Here is a 14,150-nt window from a genome sequence, read left to right on the forward strand (position 1 = left end):
AACTATCTAAAAATTTTAACCTCATTTCTCAGATATGTCATTTTGAAAACTTTATGTTCTCAAGTAAAGCCATCTACCAATCAACGGCTGATTCATGTCAATGTATGGCAAAAACCACTACACTATTGTAAAGTGATTAGCCTCCAATTAAATTAATTTTTTAAAAATCTACCTATCAAAAGGTGAAAAGCTGTAAGGCTTTCCTTGCCTTTCGTACTGATAGCCTGGTATACATACTTAAAAAAAAATCACTTTCCCTCTAAATTGGTGTAATTAATACTAACCTTTTAAATTACCAATAAAATTGCCAATTAAATTACATCCTGTAAAGTTAACTTGTAAAGCTCTTTATATTTTAATGTGTTTGCTGAATTTGTGTTTCTATCATTCATTCCAGCACAGACTTCATTTTTTGGAAAGTTCCCTTTTTACAGAATACTTTGGAACCTAGGTAAAGTGGCCATTTTATTATTAAATATTTCAGAGGAAATAGAAATTAAATCATATATTAAGTGTAACTAAAGGAAATCACTCCTTAGCTGTCATTAATCCATCTTATCTGTATTTACTGTAGTCACTACCTGTTTTTTAGATAGAGCTAATGCAGGGTTTCTGATCACAAAGTGTCCTCTGTTCAGTCAGTTTGAGAGCATATGTCTGAACTGTCGAGGATGAAAGAGATTGCCCCTGCCTTCCAGGATCTTAGAGTGAACTTTGTACTGGTTTAAGTCATAATTTAATCAACTGTTTGTTCTCTCATGCTACTGTTACCAGATTCTTAAACCACGCCCCCCACCCCAAATAGTAAAATATTAGGTGCTCACCACCATAGGACTAGGGCTCTGGTATTTATTCAGGAGAAAAGGCAGTTGGAAACTTAGAGTTAAGGAAAGATTGAGTCCAGAAAATTAAGTCAGAACCTGGCTTTGTGGGTTGTAATTGGCACAGTGCTATGGTGATAGTTGTGAGTCTGATGCAGCTGAGTAAATCGGCTGATGCTGTGCTGTGTTTAGTCGCTTAGACATGTCTGACTCTACGACCCCATGGACTGTAGCCCACTAGGCTCCTCTGTCCATGGGGATTCTCCAAGCAAGAATACTGGCATGGATTGCCATGCCCTCCTCTAGGGGATGTTCCCAACCCAGGGATCAAACCAGGGTCTCCTGCATTGCGGGTTGGATTCTTTACCATCTGAACCACCAGGGAAGCCCAAGAATACTGGAGTGGGTAGCCTATCCCTTCTCCTCGGGATCTTCTCGACCCAGGAATCAAACCAACGTCTCCTGTGTTGCAGGCGGCTTCTTTACCGGCTGAGTTACTAGGGAAGCCCAAGTATTGGCCAGATGAGATAATGTAGTTTATTTTATTTTATTTTTTTAATGATGTAACTACTGTTCTTTATTAAGAAATAGAGGCCAGTTATCTTTTCAGGATAGCAGCTCTTAAAGGTAGTATACTGTTCAAATCTTTTCTGTTTTTCAGTCTGTGCCATGACTTTAAAAACTGATCCTTGATCATATCAAACTTCTGTTTTTCATGCACAGCTCTTGCTGTATTTGTTCCATCAAAAGGTTCTTCTACACAGATGTATTTATTTCTCCATTCAATACCATCAGGCCTGGGAATGGCTTTGACTTCACGAACTGAAATCATCTGACTATTCCAGTCAAATTCTGTAGCATAGTACTTCAGAAAGCCCAGTGAGAGGTCCCCAAGGTTTGATTCATTCTTTGAGAGGTAAGGAGGAACATTACATGGCGCTTGATGTACAAGGTGCAACTGTACAGAAGGACTAAAAGATTCTGGGTAAATTTTTTGGATGGATGGAAGGATGGGTTCAGGTAAGGTTTGTAAATAGTGCAAAACCGTCAGTACAAGACTATAGCTGCTTAAAGTACCGCAACTGGCGTCATTTATATCATGGTGACTGGCCCACTTCTTAATCACCAGTACTAATGGACGAACTCGATTTTCAAGGTATGCATAAGTTCTGAGAAGGAATGTGTTTCTTGTTCCAACAATATTGTTTACATTCAAGTCGAACTCCACACAACTGACTATCCCTGAACTTCGCAATTGGCACTTTTGCTCGAATCAACTGAGATCTCTCAATGTAACTAGAAAGTCTAGTACAGAAGTGTTTGTGGACTAAGGTGAGTATATGCCGTGCTTCAGTCTTCTGATTTACTGGTTCCTCTTTAACAACTAGACGTAAGTCAGCATCACTGCTCCGAGTACCAAATCCATTTAAAGAAGACCCAACTAAAAAAAGTCTGCTTTGTGGAAATAACAGTTGAATTTCTCTCTGAAGCTCTGTTCTACAGAGTTCTTTCTTTAAATCACTTACTTGCTGCTGACATGCTTCAAATAACTCCAGCATCTGCTGACTCAACTTATCTTTGGCTTCAGGCAGTGTGATTTCTCTAGGTTCTAAAATTGATATTTCTCGAAAAGGTGGAACACATCTGACTATATCTGGTACATAGTGTGTGTGAAACAATGGTGACATTGAGTATCTTCTTTCATGTGATAAAGGCACTATGTGGTTAACTATAGTTGGCTCTTGGTGGGGTGAATGAAAACGCTGCCGTTTACCATCAAGAGGAAGATTCTTTTCATCGCTTAATCTCTTTTTCAGCAAGGCCATGTTATTAGCTCTAAATGAACAACTGAGCCACCAGGGAAGCTAAAAAGTGGAAGTCGCTCACTCGTGTCCAACTCTCTGCGACTGTCTAGTCCATGGAGTTCTCCAGGCCAGAATATGTGAGTGGGTGGCCTTTCCCTTCTCCAGGGCATCTTCCCAACCCAGGGATCAAACCCAGGTCTCCCGCATTGCAGGCAGAGAGATAATGTAGTTTAAAGTAGCAATACCCGTAGGAAGTCTTTGTGTTTCCTCAGTTATTAAAAGAGTGAAAAGTGAAATGGTTGCTCAGTCATGTCTGACCCTTTGTGACCCGATGAAAGGGGCTTGGCAGGCATAGGTTGCAGAAAGTTGGATATGACTGAGCAACACTTCACATTAAAACAGTACCTGAGAGTTAAAATAAGGTGTTCCTTCCTTTCTGTTAGACTCCTGTTCCTTTAGTTTATTCAATTTATCTCTTAATTTTTCCTTCCTTTTCTTTACAAGAGGTAACCATGGAACTTGACACGCGGGCTTCCCATGACTTCCGTCTTGGATTCTCCACTTAGTCATTGGCACTCTTCCTAATCATTTACTTCTTTTCTGCTAATTAATTCATTCAGCAAATATAGATTCCTGGGTATAACAGTGAGCAAAATAAAGAAGTTTCCACTCTCCATTTAAGTTCTCATCTTAACGATGATGGATGGAAAAGGAGGAAACTTCTGACAGTGATAGGGAAATATACAGGATGATGAGCTGTGGAGTGAAAGTTGCTTGCGGGCACCACTTTAGAATGTGTCATCTGGGAAGGCCTCTCTAAAAGGATGAAAAGAAACCGGAAATGGACAGAACAGTGAAGGCAAAGCCCCAGAAGGCGAAAACAAACTTGGCATACATGAGAAGTAGAAGTATACAAATTAGTATTTCTGTCACAAGGAGAGCTTGACAGAGCCTAACTTAGCTAGCTAGAGCTTTTCCTTTCTCTGGTCTGCCTGTCTTGCTTTGTTCTTTGATTGTATGTTAAGAGTTTACAGATCTAATCAAGACAAGTAGGTTATGAAGAAGGAAATGAACTGAACTTACTGATGCTGTGTCATTGATACGAGAATGATAAATATTATATACCACCAGGTTTTCTAAACCAAGCTCAAGTTCTGTCAAACAGTGAACCAGAATCTAGTTAATGTGCATGAAATCATGTCCACCTTTCTATTATAATGACTTGCCTCTGGGAGAGCTCAGCTGTGTTATTTGTAAAGACTTGTGAATTAATAATCCTTAAAGTAGTGTAACTTATATATATTCTTCATCCCTTTTTTACAGTCACTTGAGGATGAACCATCATTTCATTTGATTGTCTTGGCCTGAATTTCAAAATAGACACCTTGTTCTCTTTTTTCTAAAGGTACACTATGACCTCTTTCTCCCCCTTTGGGGAAAAGAATCAGTTTGAAATCTTAAATGTTTTAATCTTCAGTGAGAAATGATTTTTGAGTTATTTGGTCCTATTGAAAAATATTTATTGACTCTGCTCTTGTGTTATTTTCAGAGTTTAAAGTTGCTTTAAGTATATTAAATTGCATTCTTTCTTGTATGAGCTGAACTTTCTGTACCTATTGCTGTAGTTAACATTTCAAGCATGCCTAACTAAAATGTTGCATTTCCAAGAAAAGTTTTCAATCTGTCATTCTGACCAGAAAATAACAATATAGGATTAACTAGCAATCTAGTCAGGAACCTAGCCATAAAGGGCCATATCTCATTTCTGATTAAGTGCACACACCTTGACCCTTATCTTTCTACTTCTTTCTTTTCAGAAGTAAGGTGGATAGACAAGTTCTTGGTGTAGGTTCTGGTCAGCCTCTTACATGAGATTCACAAACCTGGAAAGCAAGTGAGCTGGAGATGGGACTGTGTGGGGCATGCAGCCTTGATGATTGCCATGTCTTAACTGTGGTATATGGCTGAGTCACATTCATAGTGCACATATTGACCAAGAGGTCAGTGATTGAGTCTTGAAATTAATATTTGGCAAAGACCAAAGTTAAAAAGTTCCAGCATAGGATGTAAGTTCTAAAATACATGACTAAATTTTACTCCACAATTATATTTTGTTACATCAATTGCATTTAAAAATTGTAGTTCAGAATCGTTAATTTCTCAGTTTTGTCAACTGCCCGATTGCTCCCACCCTCGTTAAACTACTTATTTCAGGTATTAAATAGTCACTGTCTAGTATACAGCAGAGACCAACTCATGATTAAGCTGCTATCACATCATTAACTCCATTAGTAAGTTAACAACAGTTCCTCTTTAACTCCTGGATTTAAAGTTTTGGGGGTCAGTGGTGATTAAATTTTATTATTCTCACAGACTGAAACTGCACTATTGGATAACGTTTTCAAAAACAAACCTAAAATATGGTGCCATGTTTATTTTTTCTAATGTTTTTTGCATGGATTTATTGCATCACACATTTGATTGAGAAAACAATTGTCAGTAAATGTAGGTTCTAGAAATGTGGCAATGAAGTGATGTGAGTGGCTGTCAAGATGAAAATATGGCTTCTGAATTTCAAGTTACATACCGTTTTTAGTTGCATGTGCATTCACACCAATTTCAGCATCTTCTCTGCGGCAGAAAGAGGATCTTTACAGCAAGTATCATGTAGGAAATACTTGTATTCTAAAGGCAAATTCGTGCTTAAACTGATGGATAGAATTCAACATGTAAAGCACATGGGGAAATTTTCACTCCAAGTTACATCTAAAATGTTTATTTGAAAGAGAACATTCAATGATTAATTATAAATAGAGATGCCATGCTAATTAAGTATGACCGTAACCTTGTGTAATTACATAGTTATTGATTCTACGCAAGCTCTGGGTGCCAGAAAGCACACTGGAGTAGGCGTTCAACTTGCCAGGGCCGAAGGTGGAGCAGGTCATGTACAAGTTCTGAGGCAGAAGCTGGACTTTAGTTCATTCCTAGTTCTTACCTTAAATCATAAACGTACAAGGGCCCTTGTGTGCAGCTGAAGCAAGGCCCAGCTGGCAAAACTTGAGGTGGGAGCCAAGAGAAAATTTGACCTTAACTGTTAATAGGGGCTTTGTCCAAACTGAAAATTTGGGCTAGGGTAATCGAGAGTTAGTGTTTCCTGAGAGATCCCCATTTACCAGATACTGCAGTATATAAGTTTTATCTAATTTAATCCTCTATGTATCACTCATTTTGCTCTCACAGTAACCCTACATGGTGATTATTCTCATTTACCAGAAACAGAAGCTCAGGCAAGGTGAGTAACCTGTCACGCTGCAAGGAAGTGGCAGGGCCAGGATTTAAATCTGGCCCAGAGCTGTACTCTCATCTTTGCATTGTCTCTGGTATATGAGTGGGCTTTTTTTCTTTTTTAATCCAAAAGTATTTAAAGCTACACTAATTTAACTGCAGCTCAAGGAGCAGAAGAATAACCCTTACTCAGTGCTTACATTGTGTCACTCAATGCTAGGCATCTTCATGTTCTTTAGTTATCTCATTTGATCCCCAAAACCAAATTACTTAGTAAGGATTATTTTCTGAATTTTCATAAACAAATGGAAAGCTGTCTCACAGCTTTAAATCCCTGGCCCTAGTGTCACAAAATTATTTGGGTGACAGTACTAATAATTAAAATTATTCAGTGATGGCTGTTGGATTTCTCGCCTACTTGTTCAGTCGCTCAGTCTTGTCTGACTCTGCAACCCCATGGAGTGCAGCATGCCAGGCTTCCCTGTCCTTCACCATCTCCCAGAGTTTGATCAGACTGGTGTCCATTGAGTCAGTGATGCCATCCAACCATCTCATCCTTTGTTGTCCCCTTCTTTTCCTGCCTTCAGTCTTTCCCAGCATCAGGATCTTTTCCAGTGAGTCAGCTCTTCACATCAGTTGGCCAAAGTATTGGCGCTCCAGCTTCAGCATCAGTGCTTCGAGTGAATATTCAGGGTTGATTTCCTTTACGATTAACTGGTTTGATCTCTTGCTGTCCAAGGGACTCTCAAGAGCCTTCTCCAGCCCCACAATTCAAAGGCATCAGTTCTTGCCTCTACTTCTACTATATTGTGCACTTTCCCAAAACAGTGAAAAACATTTTTTTGTATAAAGAACAGTGAACTTGAGGATACATGCCCACTTTCTGTCCTTCATGACAGAGTTTACCTTTACACTTTCTCTGATCCTTCATAGTTTAAACTCTCCCAACCCTAATTTCTTTCCTAGTCTATCTTCCCACTCCCCTGCCTCTCCGATATGTAATAGATAGTATGTCGCATTTACCAATTTTGAAAATACTCATTTTCATTTTGAGGCTCAAACTCACATAGTATTTATACTTTCTATGTTAAGAAAAATTATATTTTAGTGACTTTGTGACGCTAACCCAACTATTGAAGTGAGATCCTACCTTGGAATATTCAGCATTTAGTCTAGTATTACACTTACTGTAGGGAACTCTGTAAACATGACTGATTAAATGGTTCTGCACGTATGAAAGATGTCCTTATCTTCAAAATAATAGCTAATATAGTACTTGAGTGAAAAATCCATTATGTAACAGTGGTTATAATAAAGGAGCATTTTAGTCTTTTTACCCAGACAGAGGCTTAGAAATCAGCTACTTCAAACTACTCAAGGGTTAAGTAATTATACCAAAGTTGCACAGAAAAAGCCTGGAACTAGAATGCTGTCTTCATGATTCCTGGTACAGTGTTCTTTGTGCTGTGTGATACTGCTTCAGATGGTCTTAATCATAATGGGCACTCACTGGTTCTTGGTAGGATTTTAGGGGTTGATGTGTGAGGTATGATACCATGTCATCAAATTAATCAAATTTGAATCCAACTCTCACTTATAGATCAATTGCTTCGACTCTTCTGATTTTGTATCCTTAAATGTAGAATGAGGTTAGTAACTATTGTAAGAGCTGTTGTGAGAATTAAACAAGATTATGTATATAAATCAATGAGATTGGAGCCTGCCACACAGGAATTCAGTTAATAGTGGTTATTTCTCTGATATTATTAGGCTATTTGGTTTTGCTTCTTATAAGAATGCCTTCTGAGAGTTCATCACTTTTTTAGGAATAGTATAATGTCACAATTTACATTCATGAGAATAGATGTTTTTGTGTCAGGCTAGATTCCAGCTCTGGTTTGAAAGTCATTACATTGTCTTAAACAGGAAAAAAAATTTTCTTAATCTGCTCTATACTATAATACTTTATACTGTATTTTTGTATACTACACACAACAGATGTAAAGCTTGTATTTTCAAATATCATTGCAACATCTAGAACAATTTCAACAACTGTTCATTGAAAGCCTCTGTTTTTTTCTTCATTTTTTTAAAATGTCTGTCTCTTATATTTGTCACCTCCCTTTCCTTAGCACATCGTTCTCTCTTTTTAACCTTGTAGGTGCCTTTATTATTTAGTTACTTTATTACTTACTGAATCACAGTGTATTTGTTACATGCCTGTATCTTCTTCAATTCTGGGAAAGCCTTTAGGTCAGGGTCCATGTTTATTTCTTCTTTCAGTTTAGTCATACCCCCAACCCTACCTAGCCTTCAGAAAATATGCTATCAGATAGAAAAGACTGATGGCTAGACAGATACTACAGACTTCCATTGCTAATGATGCTCTTTGCTTTATGATGGGCCCAAGTAGTTCTTTTATCTTTATTCTTATGGAGGAGCACAGTATTATTAGTTACAGTAGGTGGGGGTTTCTTGCACCCAGAACAGAGGTAGCTCAATGGTGACCCAAAAAAAGGGTTTCTGTGATTTCTCCTAATGAGGTGACTCATGTGTCCAGTGTATTTGGGGAAGAAGGTGAGGAATCTGAGCTTCTTATGTAAATAGGCATAAGGGTGGGAGCACTGGCAGAATATCAAAAAGGTGTTCCATGTTATAGGAAAAAAAAATTTTATTTAGAAACTAAGTAAAATTCCAAGGACAAAGGAGTTACCCAGGTGGTGCTTGTGGTAAAGAACCCGCCTGCCAATGCAGGAGACATAAGAAACAGGGGTTCAGTCCCTGGGTCAGATGATCCCCGGAGGAGGGCATGGCAACCCACTCCAGTATTCTTGCCTGGAGAATCCCATGGACAGAGGAGTCTGGTGGGCTACAGTCCTATAGAATATAGTCCTATACAGAGTCGGACATGACTGGAGTGACTTAGCATGCACACACCAAGGACAAAGAAGAGGAACCATCAGAGAAATTATAGAGTGACTGCTCAGATCACTGTCCTGAAATAGAGAAATGATCCTTTCAGTGTGGTGACTGACCTCTAGCTAGAGTCGGTACTTCATAAAAGAGGCAGGAGCTTTGAGACACTTAATTGTAATCTTATCCCTTCTCAGAAATACCTCCCATACTCAAGCTGGCCTGATGGTCTTCTCATGTCACTATGCACAAGGATTAGTAGACCTTGAAATGTTATCCTATCTGTATAACTTCACATCTAGTCTCAAGATTGCACTGGCAATTAATTCCCTTGGCAACTGATCACACAGTGAGGACCGACCAGGCTCATTTGCTTCCAAGACAGCCAAATACCCTTGAAGAATAAATGCCTCTGCTGCCGGAGGTCACAGCACCCAGAAAGTGTTTAGAGGAAGCAGCTGATGACCTCTCCAGTGAGTTCTGCTATTCTTGTCTTATCAAAGCCTAAGTCCAACGGTTGCTGGCAATACCACGACTTCCATCTGAAAGCCCGCATAACTCAATATATGTCTTCTGGAAAAACAGTCTGCACATTGATTCTGCAGAATGTGACAGTGGGAAGATAGTTGTGGTGTTTTAAGAACAGCTGCTGAGTCCCTCAGGCTATGCTATGTAACCCTCTGGTAGGAATTCTGCTTTGCTTCGTATATTAACCCCGTTGTTCCATTGAGGTGAAAGTTCATGAAAAGCTTACACAGGATGAACCCTCATAATGAGTTTAATTCTCTCTGCAGTGAGAAGGAGGACACCTTAAGAAGTACCTGTATTCCTATGGGGTGGGGCGGGGAACACCCAGGTAGACGTGTTCCTTTGACTCTTTGCGACCCCATGGACTATCTACAGGCCAATCTAGAATCCATGGACTTCTACAGGCCAGAATACTGGAGTGGGTAGCCATTCACTGCTCCAGGGGACCTTCCCAACCCAGGTATTGAACCCCTGTCTGCCACATTGCAGGTGGATTCTTTACCAGCTGAGCCACCAGGGAAGCCCTCTAACATAATTACTTGCTGCCAACAAGAAACAAAGGCCATCTCTACCACAAGCTTTCTGTAACATCTGTCTCGCCATCAACCATTTCCTCCTTACAGTTTATTTTCTGAGGGAGAAATGTATTACAGAGGAGTGAGTATCCTTACGTATTCAATCTTGAAATTAATAGAGCCCTTCATGTAGTTCTAAATAGCTTAAGTTCTAAAGAAAATCAGAAACGGAGAAGGTACTGTGGCACTTTTTATTTTTTTATTTTAATGTTATTTATTACGTGACTGCATTGGTTCTTGGCCACTGTTCACAGGTAATCTACAGTTGTGGCAGTGGGGGCTACTCTGGTTGCAGTGTATGGGCTTTTCATTGTAGTGGCTTCTCTTGTGGGACTTGGACTGTAGGAGCGCAGGTTTAGCAGTTGCAGTGCACAGGTTTAGTTGCCCCGTGGCATGTGGAATCCTCCCAGATCAGGGATCAAACTCATGTCCCCTGCGTTGGCAGGCGAATTCCTAACCACTGGACCACCAGGGAAGCCCTGTGGCACTTCTTAAATGCACAATATCCTCAACAGTGATTATGGGGGACAGTGGATTTCTGAGAAATTATATACTCATTTTCTGTTTTAGCTGAAAAATCTTTCAAAGATTGATAAATGTTCAGAGTAATGCTTGAGTAGGGAAATTAAACAAATTTCCAGCTTTGATTCTACTCCTCTCCGGAGAATTATATCTTTCCAGAGTCCCAAACCTCAGCAACTATTATTTCATCTCCCTCTATTTTCCTTCTCCATCCCACATAATTCTAAAATTAAAACAAACAATTTATTATGTCATATCCTAGCAGTGGTTCAATCAATATTCTTTAAAAATACCTACTATATACCAAATACTAGAGGTAGAATCATAAAAGCCAAACTAAAAATACAGTTTAACTGGTCTGGTGACCTGCCCTACTAACAGCTTCATCTTGGAGAGATACTCCTAATGAGGGCTCCCTTCTTCTGTGATTATAGATATGCAAATGCATTAGAAAATGAGTGTGAGATAAGCAAAGAAAATAAATTACACTTAAATAGAATTCAACCTGGGCTGGACTTCCCTTCCTTCCTCCCTCCTCCATTCCTTCCTTCTTTCTTTTCTTTCCTCCCTTTCTTTTTGAGATCTGGCTACAATATTGTTCTAGAGCATATATTTTAATTTGGTAGAAAGCATGCATAACAAAAGTGAAAAACTGTAACTGTTAGCATATATATTATTTATTCAGTTGACTAAGGAGTGATAAGTATTTTATCAAATTGCACTGTAACATTCAAGTTTCATCTGTATTCTGGCTAATTGGCCAAGAATTTCTAACTACATAAAATGAGAAAAAAGTGTATTAACTTGTAACAATAGATCACTGAACTTACTAAATGTACCTTTCCCAATTCATATCTTCTGTCTTATGCCAAAAAAATAATACCTCCCTCAAATACATGAGTCATGCCATGCAGGGCCACCCAAGATGGACAGATCATAGCGGAGAGTTCTGACAAATGAAGAAGGGAATAACAAACCATCCCAGTATGCTTGCCTCAAGAACCCTATGAACAGTAGAAAAGGCAAAGAGATATGACACCAAAAGATGAGCCCCCCAGGTCAGTCAGTGTCCAATATGCTACTGGGAAAGAACAGAGAAATAGCTCCAGAAAGAGGGAAGAGACTGGGCCAAAGCGGAAACAACGCCCAATTGTGGATGTGTCTGGTGGTGAAATTAAAAGTCCAGTGCTGTAAAGAAATTTATAGCATAGGAACCTGGAATATTAAGTCCATGAATCAAAGTAAACTGGGCGTGATTAAACAGGAGTTGGCAAGAGTGAACATTTTAGGATTGGAATGTAAAAGTCAAGAGATATCTGGAATAACAGGCAAGTTTGGCCTGGAGCATAAAATGAAGCAGGGCAAAGGCTAATGGTTTTGCCAAGAGAACACACTGGTCATAACAAACATCCTCTCTCAACAACACAAGAAACAACTCTACACATGGACATCACCAGCTGGTCAGTACCAAAATCAGATTGGTTATATTCTTTGCAGCTGAAGATGGAGAAACTCTATATACAGTCAGCAGAAACAAGACCTGAAGCTAACTGTGGCTCAGATCATGAGCTCCTTATTGCCAAATTCAGGCTTAAATTGAAAAAAAAAAAAAAAAAGGAAAAACCACTAGGTCATTCAGGTACAAGTATAACCTAAATCAAACCTTTTTTGATAATACAGTAGGGGTGATGAATAGATTCAAGGGACTAGATCTGATAGAGTGCCTAAAGAACTATGGATGGAGGTTCATAACATTGTACAGGAGGTAGTGACCAAAACCATCCCCAAGAAAAAGAAAGCAGGAAGGCAAAGTAATTGTCTGAGGAGATCTCCCAAATAGCCAAGAAAAGGAGAAGAGAAAGGCAAAGGACAAAGGGAAAGATATACCCTACTGAATGCAGAGTTCCAGAGAATAGCAAGGAGAGATAAGAAAGCCTTCACAAGTGATCAGTGCAAAGAAGTAGAGGAAAACAATAGAATGGAAAAGAATAGAGATCGGTTCAAGAAGATTGAGATACCAAGGGAACATTTCATGCAAAAATGAGCACAATATAGGACAGAAACTGCAAGGACCTAACAGAAGCAGAAAAGGTTAAGAAGAGGTGGCAAGAATACACGGAAGAACTAGGCAAAAAAGGTCTTAATGACCAAGATAACCATTATGTTGTGGTCACTCACCTAGAGCCTGACATCCTGGAGTGCAAAGTCAAGTGGGTCTTAGAAAGAATTACTATGAACAAAGCTAGTGGAGGTGATGGAATTCCAGTTGAGATATTTCAAATCCTAAAAGATGGTTCTGTTAAAGTGCTGTACTCAATATTTGGAAAACTCAGCAATGGCCACAGGACCGGAAAAGGTCAGTTTTCTTTCCAATCTCACAGAAGGGCAATGCCAAAGAATGTTCAAACTACTGCACAATTGCGCTCAATTCACATACAAGCAAGATAATGCTCAAAATCCTTCAAGCTAGGCTTCAGCCATATGTGAACTGAGAACTACTAGATATCCAAGCTGGATTTAGAAAAGGCAGAGGAACCAGAGATCAAATTGCCATCATTCATTGGATCATGAAGAAAGTGAGGGAATTCCAGAAAAAAGCATCTACTTGTGCTTCATTGACTACACTAAAGCTTTGTGGATCACAACAATCTGTGGAAAATTCTTAAAGAGATGGAAATAGCAGACCATCTCACCTGCTTCCTGAGAAATGTGTATGCAGGTCAAGAAGCACCAGTTAGAATCATACATGGAACAATGGGCTGGTTCAAAATTGGGAAAGGAACATGGAAAGCTGTATATTGTCACCTTGCTTATTTAACTCCTGTGCCAATTACATCATTTGAAATGCCAGGCTGGATGAAGCTCAAGTTGGAATCAAGATTGCCAGGAGAAATATCAACAACCTCAGTATTCAAATGATACCACCCTTATGGCAGAAAGTGAAGAGCAACGGAAGAGGAATCTTTTGATGAAGGTGAAAGAGGAACGTGAAAAACCTGGCTTAAAACTCAACATTCAAGAAACTAAGATCATGGCATCCAGTCCTATCACTTCAAGGGAAATAGATGGGTTAAAAAGTACAAACAGTGGCTGATTTTATTTCCTTGGGCTCCAAAATCACTGGGTATGATGACTGCATCCACAAAATTAAAAGATGCTTGCTCTTTGGAAGAAAAGCTGAGAAAACCTATATAGCATTTTAAAAAGCAGAGACAACACTTTGCTGGCAAAGGTCTATATAGTCAAACCTATATGTAGTTTCTCTAGTAGTCATGTATGGATGTGAGAGTTGGACCATAAACAATGCTGAATGCTAAAGAATTGATGCTTTTGAACTGTGGTACTGGAGAAGACTCTTGAGAGTCCCTTGGACTGCACGGAGATCAAACCAGTCAATCCTAAAGGAAATCGGTCCTGAATATTCATTCGAAGGACTGATGCTGAAGCTGAAACTCCAGTACTTTGGCCATGTGATGCAAAGAGCTGACTCATTGGAAAATACCCTGATGCTGGGAAAGATTGAGGGCAGGAGCAGAAGTGGGCAACAGAGGATGAGATGGTTGGATGGCATCACCAACTCAATGGACATGAGTTGAGCAAACTCTGGGATATACTGAACGACAGGGAAGTCTGGCAGGCTGCAGTTCATGGAGTCACAAAGTCGGACACAACTTAGCAACTAAACAACAACAAAAATG

General features: G+C 39.4%; 1 pseudogene; it reads right to left on the reverse strand.

The window, feature by feature from the left end:
• Positions 1-1,357: 1,357 nt before the first annotated feature.
• Positions 1,358-2,664, reverse strand: LOC110140868 (poly(A) RNA polymerase GLD2 pseudogene; annotated as a pseudogene).
• Positions 2,665-14,150: the final 11,486 nt, after the last annotated feature.

The sequence above is a fragment of the Odocoileus virginianus genome, chromosome 13 (assembly GCF_023699985.2).
Source record: "Odocoileus virginianus isolate 20LAN1187 ecotype Illinois chromosome 13, Ovbor_1.2, whole genome shotgun sequence".
NCBI lineage: Eukaryota > Metazoa > Chordata > Mammalia > Artiodactyla > Cervidae > Odocoileus > Odocoileus virginianus.